The sequence below is a fragment of the Felis catus genome, chromosome C1 (genome assembly GCF_018350175.1).
Source record: "Felis catus isolate Fca126 chromosome C1, F.catus_Fca126_mat1.0, whole genome shotgun sequence".
Taxonomy (NCBI): Eukaryota; Metazoa; Chordata; class Mammalia; order Carnivora; family Felidae; genus Felis; species Felis catus.
Window position 1 is genome coordinate 213835547 of NC_058375.1, and position 15498 is coordinate 213851044.

Here is a 15498-nt window from a genome sequence, read left to right on the forward strand (position 1 = left end):
GTATGGAATAAGATAGGCAGGATCTGGTTCTAAACCGCATAACATAGAAAGTGACTTGAGTGCCTGTGTTTTCAGTTCTTCCAAATAGTGCCATTCTAGATTCAAAGTAGAGAAGCTTCTTTGTTACGCATAGTGGGTGCCTTAGTGTACAAGGGCTTGATTTTCTTGAGGAACCCAGGCTGAGACTGTCTGTCAAGTGGAGCGATACAGAGCGGTGAGTGCAGCCGTGGAGTCCTGGAGCACTGTGCGACACCCTGCTAGCCTGCCGAGTCTCAAAGAATGTTTTGGGAAATAAATTTCTGGAGGAGATGAAGTCTGAATGTAAAGTAAGTTTGAACTAGAGGCTTGATGGAAGGGAGAGCCTGGCCTGCTCTAAATCCTGAAAGTTGTTTATTACAGTGGGAATGGAGGCTGTGAGGGGAAGAGGGATGGCTGGAGATGAGTCCTTGTCAACTTTGTCAGAGGTTCCTGCTCAGTGGGTGCAGAGACCAGTCGTAGAGGTGAGTATGCACATCTTGCTGTGTGAAGCCAAGACGAGCGTGGGTACTGTTGGAATCCTTGGTGCACAGTCACTTCTTTTTCTGTAACCATCGGAGTGAGGTCTCATTGTTTGTAATGTGCTACAATGGAGTATCTTCAGTCTGTAAAGACCGTAGTCTCAGATCCTTTGGGATAAGATGTAGTTGGCTTTTGACATTGAGGAGCTTGGGCCTTGCAGCCCCTGGGTATATTGGCTCTGGGCCGTCTGCCTGTCCTCTGCAGTATGTACCTGGTGTTGGATGTGGTATTCCTTCCTGATCCTTGTAGCTCAAAGTGTGTTACGTACCAGCAGCATCGCAGAATCTCAGGCAGTACCCCAAGGCCCACTGAATAAGACTGTTTTTGTTTTTAGTTCTTTTTTAATTCGAGTATAATTAACCTACAGTGATATGTTAGTTTCAGGTGTACAATATGATGACTCAAATATTCTGTATATTTCTCGGTGCTCATCCAGATAACTGTACTCTTAATCCCTTTATCCATTTCATCCATCCTCTCACCCACCTCCCTTCTGGCAGCCACCAGTGTGAATAGTATGTGTTTTAACAGGATCCCCAAGTGATTTGTATGAACTTTAAATTTTGAGAAGCACTGATGGTGGATAATTAAATAACTAACTTTTCTTTCTTTTAAAATAAAAACTACTAAAGCATTGTAGAGAAAGGAGAAAGGTGTATATGACATTACTATATTATAGCTAGTCCTGGGGAAGAGTTGTGAGTGCAGTGTGACTTGTTGGGTCTTCAGAGATTTGTGGGAGTAATGATTTCCTTATTTTAGCAGAATTAGATTCTGACCACCTTCCCCCTGATCAAAGACACACACACACACACACACACACACACACACACACACACTTCCTTTCTCCGTTTAGCTAGCAAAGAAGGACTGAGAGATTATTCTTATAGGCGTATTTGGAAAAAAATTTACTAATTAGTTTATTGAAAAAAGATTTCAATCTTTAAATTTTTTTTTTCAACATTTATTTATTTTTGGGACAGAGAGAGACAGAGCATGAACGGGGGAGGGGCAGAGAGAGAGGGAGACACAGAATTGGAAACAAGCTTCCAGGCTCTGAGCCATCAGCCCAGGGCCTGACGCGGGGCTCGAACTCACGGACCGCAAGATCGTGACCTGGCTGAAGTCGGACGCTTAACCGACGGCGCCACCCAGGCGCCCCAAAGATTTCAATCTTTAAAAAAATTTTTTTAATGTTTATTTTTGAGAGAGAGAGTGCAAGCAGGGGAGGGGCAGAAAGAGAGGGAGAAACAGAATCTGCCACAGGTTCCAGGCTCTGAGCTGTCAGTATAGAGCCTGATGTGCCGCTTGAACTCATGGACTGTGAGATCATGACCTGAGCCGAAGACGGGGACTTAGCCGACTAAGCCACTCACGCGCCCTGATTTCAATCTTTATCATAAGTTGTTTTTATTCCAATCAATAAGTGTCATGTAATCCACCTCCTCTCCCATTTTTAGAAGATTTGTTTTAGGAGATGATTTTTATATTAAGTTCAAATAATCATGTCATTTCTATTAATCTTCAGTTTCAAATTTTTTTTCCTGAGAAATTACCTCTTAGAATGTGTTTCATACATGTTTGTTATGACCTAGGTTTTCTGTTTCTTTTTTCCTAACCCGCTGTTTGAGGCCTGCTTTTAGTAGTTTGCAACATGTTACAGTCTTTTTGCAAAAGTAAATTTAGAGTATGTTGAAAAGGTATTTCAGTTTTCAAAATTTTGTTTGAAACAGTCCACAGTATGAAAAACCTTCTAATAATGTGAGCATTATTCTTTTTCCTTTTCCCCTATGCTATTCTGTCATATGCTATTGCATCAGATGAGATTTTAAAGAAAAAGCATAATATAGCTGGAAGGGTAAAGAACTAGAAGAAGAAAATCTAAACAAAGGGAGTCTGAAACTGTTCAAATATCTATGTTAGGAGTTTATCAAAAGGAAATATAATTCTTTAATAAATAGGGTACCCACATTATAAAAATGATTTATTATTTATATTGGAATTATCTTTTCATTCTGACATTTACTTTGGTAAGAGAGGTTAGATTATGCTAAAAATGATTAGAGTAATGATTTTATTGAGATAAAATCCTCATTTTAATCATTTTATTTTTGTTTACTTTTAAAACCACTTTATTTATTTTTTTAATATGCAATTTATTGTCAAGTTGGTTTCCATACAACACCCAGTGCTCATCCCAACAGGTGCCCTTCTCAATACCGATCACCCACCCCCATCAACCCTCAGTTTGTTCTCAGTTTTTAAGAGTCTCTTATGTTTTGGCTCCCTCCCTCTCTAACCTCTTTTTTTTTTTTTTTCCCTTCCCCTCCCCGATGGTCTTCTGTTAAGTTTCTCAGGATCCACATAAGAGTGAAAACCTATGGTATCTGTCTTTCTCTGTATGACTTTTCCTTTTCCCCTATGCTATTGGACTTATTTCACTTAGCGTAACATTCTCCAGTTCCATCCATGTTGCTACAAAAGGCCATATTTCATTCTTTCTCATTCCCACATAGTATTCCATTGTGTATATAAACCACAATTTCTTTATCCATTCATCAGTTGATGGACTTTTAGGCTCTTTCAATAGTTTGGCTATTGTTGAGAGTGCTGCTATAGACATTGGGGTACAGGTGCCCCTGTGCATCAGCACTCCTGTATCCCTTGGGTAAATTCCTAGCAGTGCTACTGCTGGGTCATGGGGTAGGTCTATTTTTAATTTTTTGAGGAACCTCCACACTGTTTTCTAGAGTGGCTACACCAGTTTGCATTCCCACCAAGAGTGCAAGAGGGTTCCTGTTTCTCCACATCCTCGCCAGCATCTATAGTCTCCTGATTTGTTCATTTTACCCACTCTGACTGGCATGAGGTGGTATCTGAGTGTGGTTAAAACCACTTTAAAGAGTGCAGTCTAGTGATTTAAAAATAGTCACAGTGTTGTATCACCACTGTCTAATTCCAGAACATTTTAATCATCCCCCAAAGAAACTTTATCCTCATTAAACATTCACTTCCCATCCCCTTCCCTCCCAGACCCTGGGAACCACTAGTCTTCTTTCTGTCTCCATAGATGACTCTGTTCTGGACAGTTCATATAAATGGAATCATACAGTATTTCTCTTTTGTGCTTGGGTTCTTTACTTAGCATGTCTTCAATATTCATCCATGTTAGAGCATTTATCAATTCTTTATTCCTTTTTATGTCTGAATAATATGCCACTGTACAAATGTGCCACATTTTATCTTTTCATCAGTTCATGGACATTTGGATTGCTTACACTTTTTGGCTATTATGAATAATGCTGCTATAAACATTCATGAACAAATTTTTGTGTGAATCCATGTTTCAGTTCTTTTGGTTGTATACCTAAGAGTAGAATTATTGGGTCATCTGGGGACTCCATGTTTAGTAAAAATTGATTTTTGTAACGTATCACTAAAATATACTGTCCCTAAACTTTTTCGGTTCAAAAGGAATTAGTCTTGTGAATATATACACAATTTTGGCCCTGAAATGTCCTGTGTTCTTTGGTATTTCATCCATTGTATGAGCAGTATATGATGTCTGTTGCTTCTGTTCCTTTTCACACGCAGGTCATTATTTTGGGCATTTCAAAATGGTACCCCTCAGTCATCTAGCCTGTGGATTGATGATCCTTTGCTTTATTGTTTTGTGAGTTATTTCCGGAGCATCAAAAGTTCCCTTTTATAAAATGTTGTATGTGGGAAGACTATGCTTTCAGTAGCAGTTCGGTCCTAGAGAAGTTTCTCTGAACGTGTCGAGCACCTGAAACCACGGGTGCAGCGCCCTCTCCTGAGCCTGCCGCTGGCTCTGGGTGTTGCTTCTGGAGCTGTTGCCATTGATTATCCTTTTTCTCTCCCTGATGACTGTTTTTCTCTTCCTTTGGGAGAGTGAGAGGGAAGAGTTGCCATCTGAGTGGGAAAAAATGAAAAAAAAAGGTTGCAGGCAGTTACTGAGTTGTATATGCCCAGGTTGTTTTTGTTTGTTATTGAAGGAGGTTATTTATTATTGTTTTTGTTGTTGAGAAAGCATGTTGTTGAATGTCACATGGGCAGTACATTTACTTCATTACCTAAGTCCTATTGTCCTCTTAGCGTTTTGTGTCTTTGTTACCTGCTTTTCAAAATACCTTTATACAATGAATGTACAATAATCATATTATGTGTGTATGATTTAGTATTATGATCTTTTACTTACTATAAACATTATCTTCATTTATTACTAAGATTTCTAAACACAAATTAGTGCACTCAGAAAGTGATTGAATAAATCATCACTTTTAAGTACTGCCTAATGTTTCATTGGGTGGATATTTTTTATTTTTAATAGCTTTCCTATGTTATAGGGCATTTTAACTATTTATAATTTTTTTGTTATTTAAATAATGTTGTGGAGGGGTGTCTGGGTGGCTCAGTCGGTTGAGCATCCAACTTCAGCTCAGGTCATGATCTCACTGTTTGTGAGTTTGAGCCTCATGTTGGGCTTTGTGCTGACGGCTCAGAGCCTGGAGCCTGGAACCTGCTTTGGATTCTGTGTCTCCCACTCTCTCTGCCCCTCCCCTGCTCATACTCTGTGTCTCTTTCTCTCTCAAAAACAAGTAAACATTAAAAAAATTTCTTTAAATAAAAAATAAATAATACTGTGGAGAACATCTTCAAATACATAACTTTTATTTCTTAGGGTTGTTTCCTTATTTTTTTTTAAATGTTTATTTTTGAGAGAGAGACACACACAGAGTATGAGCAGGGGAGGGGCAGAGAGAGAGGGAGACACAGAATCCAAAGCAGGCTCCTGGCTGTCAGCCCAGAGCCTGACACAGGGCTTGCACCCACAAACCACGAGATCATGACCTGAGCTGAAGTCGGACACTTAACCGACTGAGCCACCCAGGCACCCCTGTTTCCCCCTTTTTTTTTAAATGTTTATTTTATTTATTTTTTTTGAGAGAGAGAGAGTGTGTGAGTGAGTAGGGTAGGGGCAGAGAGAGAGGAAGAGAGAGAATCCCAAGCAGTCTCTGTGCCATCAGCAGAGAGCCCCACATGGGGCTAGATTTCACAGACCATGAGATCATGACCTGAGCCAAAATCAAGAGTCAGATGCTTAACCGACTGAGCCAGCCAGGCTCCCCTCTTAGTATTGTGTCCTTAAGTTTAAATTCTCAGAGTACAGTTTATTGTACAATTGTACAATTTATTGGGTCAGAAGATGAGAAAATTCTTCAAATGGTATCTGTGAACTACTGGGTCATACCCCTCCTAAATAATTAAGCCCAATCAATAAAAGACTTTGAATTATTTCTTTAGTTTTTACCTTTTGTTTTCCATCCATCCTTTGATATTGTTGATATTTCAAATGTTGGTTTGATCATCTTCAATGTTAGCTGTTTCTCCTACGTGTGTTATCTCTGGCACTTTGCGTTGGACATGATTTCAGTTCTCTGGTGGATACAGAAGCATAAGGCTGAATCTGTACTCCAAAGTCAGGCACAGGGGTGTATTTTTCTAAGTGTACAGATCCCTGTTTTGTGCATACTTTTCTATTCTTCTGTTTTGTCCCTCTTTCTAAGGAAAAGAAAGTCTTTTTAAAAAAATTTTAACATTTATTTATTACTTAGAGACAGAGCATGAGCAGGGGAGGGGCAGAGAGAGAGAAAGGGAGACACAGAATTGGAAACAGTCTCCAGGCTCCGAGCTGTCAGCACAGAGCCTGAAGCAGGGTTCGAACTTGCAAACTGGTGAGATCATGACCTAAGCCAAAGTTGGACACTTAACCAATTGAGCCACCCAGGCGCCCTATTCCTCTTTCTTTATAGCCAGACTTTTTTGGACCCACTGCCTCTTTCTTGATAGTGATCTAGATTCTTCAGTTTGGCTTCCAACCCACCATTCTACTAAAGTTGTTGTTTTCAGGGGTGCCTGGATGTCTCAGTTGGTTAAGTGTCTGACTCTTGATCTTGGCTCAGGTCATGATCTCACAGTTTGTGAGACTGAGTCCTGTGTCAGGCTCTGTGCTGACAGTGTGGAGCCTGTTTGGGATTCTCTCTCCCTCTCTCTCTGTCTGCCCCTCCCCTGCTTGCTCTCTCTTGCAAAATAAATAAACTAAAAAAAAAAAAAATTAAACTTGTTCCTTTCATGGTCATCATTAATTTCCTATCCATTTTCATCAGTCATTTTCTTTTCATTTTCCTTGAGCTTCTGCAGTGATTTAAGACCATTGATTTCCAACCACTTTGTGGCCATGCCCCAGTTCTGTGGTCCAGTTCTGTTTCTCTCCTTGGTTTGTTCTTAGTTGATTTCTCTTTCCTCCACCTAGTTGTAGACCTTTCCCAATCTCCCGTCCTGAGCCATCTTTTCTTTTCTTATACACTTTCCCAAAGAGGCCTCTGTGCACATTCAGAGTTTAAACTGGCACTTCTCTTTGGGTGATTTCCACCTTCCGTTCATTTACCCAGCATTTTTTCATTGGCCACTTTGTGCCCGGGGCCCAGGGGAGTGAAGATGAACACAGTTTGACCGCCCAAGATCAGATCTGTAAACAGAGCCGCCATGTGCTACCTGATACATTCCTTACAGAGATTGGAAGACACATGCCAGAGCTCAGAGGAGGGTAGAAGACAGCTGTGCCCAAGGGAACTGATGTAAATTTCTTCAAGTGGATGACGTTTGAATTTCAGTTTGAGAGAAGAGTTTGTCAAATGAAGATTCAGGGGAGGGGAGAATATTTTAGGCAAAAGAACTATGTATTATAAGCATGTCTCCTCCCAAGTTTAAGCTGGTGAGGGCAAAAGCTGTGTCTTATTTATGTTTATGTTCGTGGCATCTGAGAAAGAACATGAGCTTTTCAAGTCAGATTGGGGTCCACATTCCAGACACTTTATTTAGGGGCTCTGAGGTTTAGGAGACTTGTATGTAAATGGAAGGAAGTTTTTGGTCAGGATTAATGAGCTACAGTCACCCAAAAATATTGTCTGGAATAGGTGCTTTTAAAGTGTGAATTTCATTCTTTTGTTTTCCTGTCCTTGCTTTTAGTGGCCATAATTGACATGCAGTAGTTGGGGAATAAATCTTTGTTGAACCATTTTGTGGTTTCCAAACAACGTAAGAAAAATGATCTTTTGATGTGAAATCTTATGAGTAAAAAGCATGGGGTGAATTTACTAAACTTAGTAGTCTTCCAAAGCAAAAATTTGTTTTCTGAAGAACTAACTTTAATTGGAAGAGAAAATACAGCGTTGGATCAAGTCAGGTTTGCTGGATGTTTGCACATGGGAGCTTGATATATCAAAGGTGGACGGTGTTGATTATAAATGTCTTATGTAATGTTTCTTGATTAATATTTACAGATTTCTTAAAATTTGTCTTCATCTTCATTTCCTTTGGTTTTAAATAAGTATGGTTGTAGATTTCAATTGTTCCAGAATTGTCTGTTTTTTCCTAGAGGCCTCAGATGCTATAGCTGCCCTGTTTTTCAGTTAATATTAGCTTTTAGCTCTTTGTTGCCAATTGCATTCGTATTCCTTTGTGTGACATAAAGGCCTTCCATGACCTGCCCTTTGCCCTCTCGGGCAACCTTCAGTGTAACCTTAGCCTGGGCGCCCCAGAAGGGAGGTCTTTGAATAGGCACCATACAGCTACATGTCTACGTTTTCTTTTCACACACATTGTTTCCTTTGCTTCCAGTTCTCTGCTTGTATCTCTTTTTTTCTCCCTTACACAGGTCGTTGCCACTGGGAAGGCTTTCCTTTATATCTCCACAATTGTTACTCGAGGTTGCTGTTTTGCTTAATTGAAAAACCTGCAGATAGATGCCTCTCACCCATACTGTAGAGTCCTTTCTTATTATTTCTGTTCACATACCAGTGGTATTTGATGTTTTTTTCTGGGCATTATTTGTGTTGCTTCTTACCAGTGACTCCTGCTATATGATATTAAAAATGCAACTAGCATTTCTTGAGTACCTATTCTGTGACAGGCACTCTTTTCGGGCCTGTGCAAATACTGCATATTGCCCGTGTGGATTACTTTGCAAGGTGGACTGAACTGTATTACTTCTTTTTCATTGTTCATGTACTCATTTCTAAATAGGCCAGAGAATATTTATTTAATTCGTGAGGGGGCAAAGTCTGACAACAGATGAAAAGTCAGTCCCTAAATCATAAAATTCTTGAATTTGGGTTTTTGTTTATACTTCCATCTTTCAACGTACTTCTATTAAGGCTGTATGGAACTTAGAAAATGTATTAGTGTCAGTTTTATGACTAAATTATTTAAAAATAGTTTAAAATATAGTTTTAATAATAAACTAAAGCAAAGAAAGTACTATGTCAGTTTTCTCTTAATTCATTGATGTGATGATTTATTCAGCAAATATTATTTTGGACATCTGTGGTACACCAGATAAGGGAATACTATATCCTGAATATAGCAGACAGTGTGGTGCCCTCATTGAACATACAGAGAGTTTAGATCATCTGTTAGGCCTGAATGGATTCAGGAAGTCTTATTTTCAAAACCTGTTTTTGTTTCTTTGTTTAGAACCATAAGGAATATCTTAACATTTGGAAACTAACAAATGCAAAAGCCAGAGTGCTTTTTAACTTTTTCTAATTTGAAAGGAAAATTCTCTTCTTCTGGCAGAAAATAAGTCATCTCCTTAGCTAAGTTCCTTTGGAGAAAGATACTTGCAGTGTTATTTTTGTCTTAGAATTAATAAATTAAATGACTTTCCTAAACTCATTCATTTTACAGTTATTTGACACTATTTTGATGTCCAAAATTGACTAAAGAATGAATCGCTGTTCATTTCATTTCCCGTTCTTCCATTTTGCCTTTGAGGCTTTCCACTGACAGCTGTTAGTTCTTAGAAACAGCATTGGGGCAGGGCATTGCTCCCTTCCTCACTCCCTGTTCTCTGGGCCATCATCTTAAATCTCTAATGTGGGTCGAGACAGAGAATGCACACATGTGCCTATATGCATTGCAGGGAAGGTTTTTCAGGGACTTGGAAGGGGCCTGCAAATAGAGGGCCCAGGATTAGTAGAGGAAGAAAATCCAAGAAAGGTAAAATTCATATAAACATGTATATGGAAGACCATCTGTAATATGGAAACTGCCCAAGTACATTTCATAAGTCACATGAACTCTTGACTAATTATTGAATTATAGTACATTTATTGTATGTATTTTGTATCCCACAGTAAAAGTGTTTGGTTGACAGTATGTACTTAAAAAAAGCAGAAAATCCATCCTCAGATCTTCTCAGCTTCTAATTGCATCAGCATGATCTGTTCCCATTCTATCTGCTAAAAGAAAAGTGAATCTTCTTTGGAAGGAGGGAATATCTTCTAGAGCTCTTACAGTTTGCATTGACGTTATCTAGCATTTAATAAAAAATTATCATGTATGACAAATGATCAAAAACCTAGAGAAAAAAACCCAATAGAAACACGCAGGTAATTTAGATTTTGGTGTAGTAGGAAACTGATTCTAGAAGACTGAGCCAGAGCGCCTGGATGGCTCAGTTAACGTGTCCAGTTCTTGATTTTGGCTCAGGTCATGATCTCATGGTTCATGAGTTTGAGCTTCACATTGGGCTCTGTGCTGACAGCATGGAAGATGCTTGGTATTCTCTGTTTCCCTCTCTCTCTGCTTCTCTCTCTCTCTCAAAAATAAATAAACTTAAAAAAAAAAAAAAAACAACTGAGCCAATATGTTCAAGAGAATAGATGACAAGATGGAGAATTTCACCAGAGAACTGTTACCTATAGAAAGATAATGGATAGGAATTTTAGAACTGAAAAATAATAGAGACTGATTTATTCAGTATATATGATTTGCTAAATTTAGATACCACAGAAGAGAGGATTAGTAGACTGGAAAATAGTTCAGTAAAACAGACTGAGGCATGGAGAAAATAGAAGAAAATACAGGAATGAGGATAAAACACGTATTACACACGAAGAAAACACCTTACATTTAATTTGAGCTAAAGAGAAAAGGAACGAGAGAATGAAACTCAAATAGTATTTTAAGAGATAATAGCCAAGAATTTCCCAAACTGTATAAAAGATGTCAGTCCACAGATTTGAGAAACTCAAGAAAGCTCAAACAGGATTAATGCACAACAGATCATATGTAGGCACACTCTAGTAAAACTTACAAAAACCAAAGAGAAAACTCTTGACAAGAGATAGGAAAAAAAGATTTCTTCATAGGAACAACAGCTGACTTTTCAAATGAATCTGATGGAAGCCATGATAGAATGATATCTTTTAAAGTACAGAAAGAAGATAACTGCCGACCTAGGTATCTGTCTATACCCAGTGAAAGTATTTTTCAAAAGTTAAGGCCAAATTTAGATGTAATAGGCAAATTTCTTGAAATACACAGCAAAATGTTCAGAAGAAGAAATAGGAAATCTGAATAATTTTTTATCTAGTAAAGAAATTGAATCTTTAATTTAGGTGTTTTATTTTATTTTTATTTTTATTTTTATTTTTATTTTTATTTTTATTTTTATTTTTATTTTTATTTTTTTTTAGCAAGGAAAACTCCAGGGTCAAATGGCTTTACAGGTGAATGCTTTCAGATATTTAAGAAAGTAAAATAGCACCAATCTTACAAAACTATTTAGAGAATAGAAAACTGTTTTATGAGGACTGCATATCCTAGCTATTAAATCTGACAAAGACAATGTCATATAAGAAAATTACAGGAACATTTCTCTCATGCAAAGAGATGCAGTTATTCTAAATAAATGATAGGCAATTGAATCCATAGATATATAGAAACAATAATAATATTAGAGGGACACCTGGTTGGCTCAGTAGGTTAAGCATCCAATTCTTGATTTTGGCTCAGGTCATGGTCTCACAGTTTGTAAGATTGAGCCCTGTATCAGGCTGCATGCTGGCAGTTTGGAGCCTGCTTGGGATTCTCTCCCTCTCTCCCTCTCTCCCTCTCTCCCTCTCTCCCTCTCTCCCTCTCTCCCTCTCTCCCTCTCCTGCTTGCACTCTCTCTCACCCTCAGACTTAAACAAAAAACTGTTAGAACCAAATGGGATTTATCCCAGGAATGCAACATTGACTTACTATTCAAAACTCTGTTAATAGGGAAGGTGATAGTCCAAGGATACAAAATTTCTAACATGTAAGATAAGTTCTGGAGATTGGCTGTACAGCATAGTACCTGTAGCTAACAGTGCTCCATAGTATACTTTAAATTTGCTAAGAGGATTGATCTTATGTTAAGTGTTCTTACCACACAAATAAAGTAAAATAAAGAAGGTGGGAGAAAACCTGGAGTATGTCTATGACCTTGATGGTAGTGGTCACGGTTTCATGGATATGTTCTTATCCCCTAAATCATTGAGTTATATATGTTGAATATGTACAGCTTTTTACATGTTAGTTGTATCTCAGTAAAGTGGTTAAAATGGTTAAAAACTCAATATAATGAACCACATTCACAGAATAAAGGAAAAAATTATATGACCACTTCAGTTTTTGCAGAAAAGTATTTGGTAAAATTCTGTACCCATTTCTGTTAAAAATTGTCAACAGACTAGTAGGAGGAGAAAGAAACCTCCTTAATCTGATAAAGGCTTTTTACAAAAAAAAAAAAAAAAACACAAAAAACCCCCCCCAAAACCCCTACAAAACATCACAATTAATGTTGAAATGGTGAAAGCTCTTCTTTCTATACTGAGAATAAAACAAAGACTCTGACTATCACCACTTCTATTCCACATTGTACCAGAGGTCATAGTCAATAATAAAGCATAGAAAAAAGGTGGAAAGATTGGGATAGGGAGACAGTGGGCTTTATTTATGTTCAGATTACTTGACTGGATACATGGAAAATCTCAAGGAAAGAGGTTGCTACATACAAAGTCAACCTCCAAAAATTATTTGAATTCTTAGAATCAGCAACAAACCAATGGTAATTTAAAAATGGTACCCTTCATATTAGCATAGGAAAACAGGTACCTTAGGATAAGGATGGTGGAAGATGTTCAAGAAAGACTACATTAAAGACTACGTTGATAGAAACTAAAGACGCCCTAACTAAATGTTCATGACCTGTAAGACTCAGGATGGTGAAAATGTTAAATCTTTAAATTGATCTATAGATTCAACACGGTCCCAGCAAGCATTTTCATATGTGGCAACTGGTTCTTAGCATAGATACTATTAACCAAGGTAATTTTGACGAACAACGCTGGAGTTCTTATGCTACCCAACTAAATTGCAAAGGACTGACAATGCTGAGAATTGGTGAGGGTGGAGGAAGTGGAACTCTCGTACTCTGCCCGTGGGAATGTCGGTCAGAGTAGCCACTTTAGAGAACTTTGTGGCATCATCTGCTAAAGCTGCAGATGCCCTATGACCCAGAAGTGCCATTCCTAGGTATATGCTCCACAGAAATGGGTTCATTTGTGCACATGTTCAAGAATCTTTAAAGCAACATAATTTACATAGCCCAGACTAGAAGCCACCCAGATCTTCATCAGTAGTGGCATGGTTGAATCCATTGTGGTATGTGTGTACTGTAGATTATATAACTGGAAGAATGGATGAGCTACAGTTATGTGCAACCATTTAGTATGAATCCCACAAATTTTGAACCAAAGAAGCTTAACACGAAAGAATTTTTATGGTATTATTCTTATAAACATATACAATTTGTTTTAAAGGTTTTGTTAGGATGTTTGTCTTTGTAGGCAGAATTCTAAGAGGGCTCTCAAGAGCCCTCCTCTGATATACACACCACATATGATCCTCTCTCCTTGGGTATGCATGGGGCCTGTGAATATGACGGGATATCACTCCAATGAGTAAGTTACATTATTTGGCAAAGGTAAAGGGATTTCTGCAGATGTTATTAAAGTCTCTGAACAATTGACTTTGAGTTAACCAAAAGGGAAATTATCCTTATAGGCCTGACCTCGTCAGGTGAGCCATTTAAAAGAAGATCTGGATGTCAGAGATACTCTCCTGCTGGCCTTAAAGAAGCAAGCTGCCATGAGTTCTACAGTTGCAAGTAAATGAATTTTGCCAACAGTGAAGGACTCAAGCTTATAAGAGCACTTTGATCCTTAAACCATAGATTTTGACAGCAGCCCCAGGCAACACCTTGATGGCAGCCTTGTGAGGTCCTTTAGCACTGGGCCCAGGTAGACCATGCCTCTGGATACCTGACCCCCAGAAACTTGTATCTGGTTTTAGGCTGCTAACTTTGTGGTAGGGTTTCAGGCAGCATACACTAAAACATTATTCATCTTTGTGCTAGTTACATGGGTGTCTGTGTTTACTGTATAAAATTTTATCATATGTATACATTTATGATTTAGGTACTTTTCTGTATATGTATAAAAAATGTGTTCAATAAAAGTGTTCATTTTAAAACAAAAAAAATTAAGTTTTCTCTGCATTGTCTTTGGTACACAAATATAATCAAGTAATTATGTTTTAATTTTACTGGTCCAATTGAACACATGAAAATTTGGTCATGAAATTAACTTAAATATTCCTTTCCATTAACGAACTCACCTTCTGTCCTTCCTCTATTTTATTTTATTTTATTTTATTTTATTTTATTTTATTTTATTTTATTTTATTTTATTTTATTTTATTTTATTTTATTTTATTTTATTTTATTTTTTTAAATATATGAAATTTATTGTCAAATTGGTTTCCATACAACACCCAGTGCTCATCCCAAAAGATGCCCTCTTCAATACCCATCACCCACCCTCCCCTCCCTCCCACCCCCCATCAGCCCTCAGTTTGTTCTCATTTTTTAAGAGTCTCTTATGCTTTGGCTCTCTCCCACTCTAACCTCTCTCTCTCTCTCTTTTTTTGTCCTTCCCCTCCCCCATGGGTTCCTGTTAATTTCTCAGGATCCAAATAAGAGTGAAAACATATGGTATCTGTCTTTCTCTGTATGGCTTATTTCACTTAGCATCACACTCTCCAGTTCCGTCCACGTTGCTACAAAGAGCCATATTTCATTCTTTATCATTGCCACATAGTACTCCATTGTGTATATAAACCACAATTTCTTTATCCATTCATCAGTTGATGGACATTTAGGCTCTTTCCATAATTTGGCTATTGTTGAGAGTGCTGCTATAAACATTGGGGTACAAGTGCCCCTATGCATCAGCACTCCTGTATCCCTTGGGTAAATTCCTAGCAGTGCTACTGCTGGGTCCTAGGGTAGGTCTATTTTTAATTTTTTGAGGAACCTCCACACTGTTTTCCAGAGTGGCTGCACCAGTTTGCATTCCCACCAACAGTGTCCTTCCTCTCTTATTGCTGTCACTTATATTTACACTTTTTCCCCAGTCATTTCTGAGTGCCACATGCTTAAAGCTGGAGATGTAATGTTTTTCCAGTCTAATTTCCTATTTTTCCCCCATGTTTTGAAATTCGAGGTATATGAAATAATGGACATGTACCATTATATCAGTCTCAGGTGTGCAACATGATTTGCTATTGTATGTATTGTGAAATCATTGTTGCAAAAAATCTAGCTAACATCCATCACCTTACATAGTCACGCACAACATTTTTTTCTTCTAAAGAGGACTTAAAATTTATTTCTAGTAACTTTTGAATATGCAATACAGTATTATTAACTATAGTCACCATGCTGTATGTTATATCCTCACGACTTACTTATTTTATTACTGGAGGTTTGTACATTTGACCCTTCACCCATTTTGCTCACCCCCAACCTTCACCTCTAACAGCCACCAATCTGGTCTCTATGAGCTTGATGTGTGTGTGTGTGTGTGTGTGTGTGTGTGTGTGTGTGTGTGTGTTTGTGTGTTTAAATTCCACATACAGTGGCACCTGGGTGGCCCAGTCGGTTAGGCATCTGACTCTTGATTTCGGCTCAGGTCATGATCTTATG

The 15498-nt window shown here is 38.1% G+C and overlaps 1 protein-coding gene and 1 non-coding gene across 8 annotated transcripts in view; both read left to right on the top strand.

Annotated features, from left to right (window-relative positions):
• DIS3L2 (DIS3 like 3'-5' exoribonuclease 2) overlaps positions 1–15498 on the top strand; it is a 351641-nt gene that overhangs the window by 84894 nt on the left and 251249 nt on the right. The window lies entirely within an intron of this gene.
• LOC111561997 lies at positions 4286–4500 on the top strand. Its single transcript, XR_002745069.2, has one exon. It is a non-coding gene; the product is annotated as a small nucleolar RNA U3 (small nucleolar RNA).